Raw genomic sequence first — 4,067 nt, 5'->3', positions numbered from 1 at the left:
TGGGGCCTTGGGTGCAGCTGGAAAGTGTCGGATAAACCCCATGACCTCGCGTCCACTCGTGAACAAAATGAACCAGATCTGAATGAGACGAGAAGTCTGTGATGTGCCCCGTCACCAGCCAATTGGGAGTTCGATCACAGAAAAGTGCGGAGGATTTTTGGCCCCCAAATCCTGCAGCGGTTGTTAGCAGTTCTGTCTTCCCTCATGTACTAGAGGACAGAGAAGCAGCCTTTTTTATCTGTTGGTTTTCCCTGTTCTTAAGACCTCGGGTTGCCCAGTGCAGACCTGCGCGACCTTCACTCCATTTGCTGCCAAGTGATTCAGAATCTCTTCATTCTGTCTACATCTGGGGCAGGTCTTAGCCCCCCAACTGAGGACCAGTGCTTTGTGCTGCCCTGGGGAAATAAGGAGAAAGGGAGGCTTAAACAGCGCAGTAGCCCTGTGAGGGTCAAGGCCAGAGCCGTGCCATATGTTATCCCCTGATTCACGGTGGTTGCAATTCTGGCTCCAGACTCGCCCTTTGTCTGATTAGACTCATCTTTGCCTCTGCTTATTCCACTTGTGAAGGATTTGGTATGAGTGCTGCGATCTTCTCTCTTGACTTTATAAACTGTCTTCTTTCCCTGAGTTACAGCTTATAGTCCAATCCCCGTGTGTGCCTCTCTCCTTCCTTTGACGTCAGATAGCATCCCTTTATGGGATAGTTCAGAAAGAAACTGATGTAAAAGTAACCTTATGACTTGTATTCTTTACTCACTCCGGAGCAAAGGGCGAGCATATCCTGAGCGGAATCTGAGGAAAGGCATGCCTCGGCACAGTTCTCTCCCTGTGGGCTGGTGGAGCAGACTCCTCGTCCTGCAGGAGTAGGTGGAGTTGGACCCATCCTAGGGCCGCAGGGCACTAAAGAGCATCAGCTCCTCGTGCTTGGCTTGCTGTGACTCTGCCCCTGAGAGCCGTGGTCCTGCGCTTCCGTTAGGTCTTGGTGGGTAGGATCCCTGCACAGTTCATCCCTAGGCCTCCAGCTACCCTGGGACCCAGACACACCCCAGCTCCCATCCTTACACCGAATCTCCCTCAACAGCAGACTGTGGTGGAAGTTATAGCCGTGTGCCTCTATTATCTGAAGTGTACTGTAGATTCAAGTGTTTATAGTAATAAACAAGTTACCAGAACTGCCTATACTTTGTTTTTATGACTTTCTTACCCTGCATCCTCATGAATATCAGTCCACTTGCTGTTTCTAAGAATTAGTCAGAGTGAGGCTTGGAGCTGACACTATACACCTTAATATTTGATGTCACCTGAGTCTCAAAACCTCTGCAGAACAGAAGGCGTGAATTTTTTTCCTTTTTTTTTTTTTTTTTTTTTGGTTTTACTGGGGGTGGAACCCAGAGGCTTTCTACCTCCGGGCTATACTCCCAGACCTATTTTATATTTATTTGGAAACAGGGTCTCACTAAGTTGCTGAGAGCCTCACTAAGTAGCTGAGTCTGGCTTCGAACCCGTGCGATCCTCCTGTCTCAGCCTCCCAAGTGGAAATTTTTTCCTTTTCACTCAGAGATGTTCAGGTCACCCAGACTGTGATGGCAGAGCTGGGTGGAATTTCTGTTCTAGTCTTTCTAATTCCAATTCCTTTTCCACTGGACTCCTCTCACCCTGAGCATCAGTGTTAGGCCTGAGACCAGTTATTCCAGACCTGCTGGTGACCTTAGGCAAATGAACTCCTGCCTAGGTTTTCTTTTCTCTGCAGTGGAGTGAGAACATCACCCACCATGCTAACCCGTGTGCATGCATTTGCTTCAGCCCTGAGGAAGGTAGGTGTGTCACTGGTAAAGCTCAGCGAACTTAGGCCATTTCCCCAAGGTCCCTTGGACACTGTGAGGTAGATCCCAGAACTTAAGCCCCGGCTTGTTGAAGCCCAGAGTCTGAGCTCTTAGCCAGTACACCAGCCTGCCTTCCTAGCCCAAACTTTCTTCCTCAGCCCTAACCCTGATTCCCCTCTGAGCCCAGCTCCTCTTGGGGGTGACTGTGAGGACCTCCCCAAGCTTCAGTGCCATCAGACGACCAGTTGCAGTTGCAGAGTATCTTTCACGATCTGCTGTAATCTCTGCCTTAAACAAGGATTTGTTTACCTTTCTGTTTTCCTTGCTTTGTAATGAGTTAATTTAAAAACTTTATCTTTCTGTCACTAGTCCACATAACTGATGAGTTGAGTCCCTTCCCTACCCCACGTGATCTCACGGCGGGACAGAGGTGGAACCCTAGGAACGGAGATACCGGGAGACATTTTTGAGATCACGAGACTACAGATGTCACGAGAGAATCAGTGTTCCCATGCTTAGTCCCACCCCCCAAAATACTGGCTGAAAAGCAAGGTCATTTCTGGCCCCCCATGTGGGCAACTCAGCTTGCCAATCCGGACTACTCACAACTCTCCAGGCGGATGGCTTGTCAGTCCCTTCCCCGACCCACTGGCCAAGCCCCGAGCCCCAAAGGTGCTGCGTTCTTTCAAATTAAAGCAGATTTTTGTTACCTCAGTGGGTGCTCTGCCTACTTCGCGGTCTCCCCAAGCCCCAACACCCCCAGTTCAATTTTTCAATAACCATTGAAGAGGGTAAAACATGCTGGAGAAAGCAGGCTTTGATTCGTGTGCTGAGTGTTTATAAATATTTCACTTGTGCTGGGCGAGGTGGCACATGCTTGTAATCTCAGCATTTGGGAGGCAGAGACAGGAGGATCGCGGTTCAAGGCCAGCCTCAGCTACTTAGTGAGCCCCTCTGCAACTCAGTGAGACCCTGTTTCAAAATAAAGAATAAAAAAATAGGGCTGGGGGTGGAGCTTGGAGCTAGAATGCCCCTGGGTTCCATCCCCAGTACCGCAAATAAATAAATGAATAAATAAATATTTCACTTGTGCCCTTTTGCCTCTTACAGTGTCCCATTCAAAACCATTAAGACTTCCCTAGGCCACCGCTAATCTATGGCTCTTTGCTTACTATTGTTAAGGCCTCTCAGAGCTGGGAGAAGGCAGGGAAAGAGGGTTCAGTTTCCTCTAGAAAGGTTCTTTTTTTGGAGGGGGAGGTACTGAACTCAGAGACATTCTATTTCCAATCTACAACCCCAGTCCTATTTTTTTTTTTAATTTTGAAACAGGGTCTCACTAGGTTGATGAGAGTCTCACTACTTGCTGAGGTTGTCCTCAAACCTGAGATCCTCCTGTGTCAGCCTCCCAAGTACTAGGATTACAGACATGTGCTACCAAGCCCGGATGGCCAGAAAACAGTACATAGCCACACTGGTTTTACTTGTTAAACTTTATTATAGTAACAAAGTGGTTGTTTTTAACAAAAGCAAAGTGCTTATAGACAAGGGGTTGGCCCTGTCTCAGGCCAAGTCCCCTTTCCTGGCATTTCAGACCTGGGCTGGTCAGAACTGTCTTCTAGAATGTAGACCAGGTATTTATCCACCAGGTGTCATTATTTACCAAGCTGATAAGCCACTGAGCTACCCGCACAATCAATGGTGAGAATCAAAGCTAGAGACGAGAACGTGAGGGGAATACAAATAGATTTAGGCAAGAACACTGTCACCGAGATGCAGCTGGAGGCTTTTCAAAGACCAGACACCCTGATCAGGTCTCCCAACCCGCTGTTTCCTCTGGAAGGAGCTAGAACTTGGGTGCTTAGGAGTAGTCCTGGCTTCCAGGCACACTGTGCTGCAATAGGTTTGTAGGCCCAAGACTGAGCCATGGTTCCTTCAAGCTTCCTTACTGACCAATTGCTCCCCGTCCCCCCGGCCCTTTCCCTCTGCTCCCTGGCTCGGGGGACTTGGGACAGGTAAGAGACGCTCCTGCCCAGTCTGAAGGTCTCTAGAGACTCTGCATTCAAGACATGAATGTGAGAAGGCATGGGCTACGAGACAGGAGATTGCACACAGGCGCCCAATGAAAGGCCCCTTGGAGGAGTGAAGTGGGAATAGAGGCCCCTGGCCCCTAATCCCCCCTCTCCAGGCTGCGGGAGCGAAGCAGGAGACCAAGAGGCCTCGGGCCGCAGTGTGCCCTGCTTGCCC

This window comes from Muscardinus avellanarius, assembly GCF_963383645.1.
Source record: "Muscardinus avellanarius genome assembly, chromosome: 4".
NCBI classification, from domain to species: Eukaryota; Metazoa; Chordata; class Mammalia; order Rodentia; family Gliridae; genus Muscardinus; species Muscardinus avellanarius.
This window is presented reverse-complemented; position numbering follows the sequence as displayed.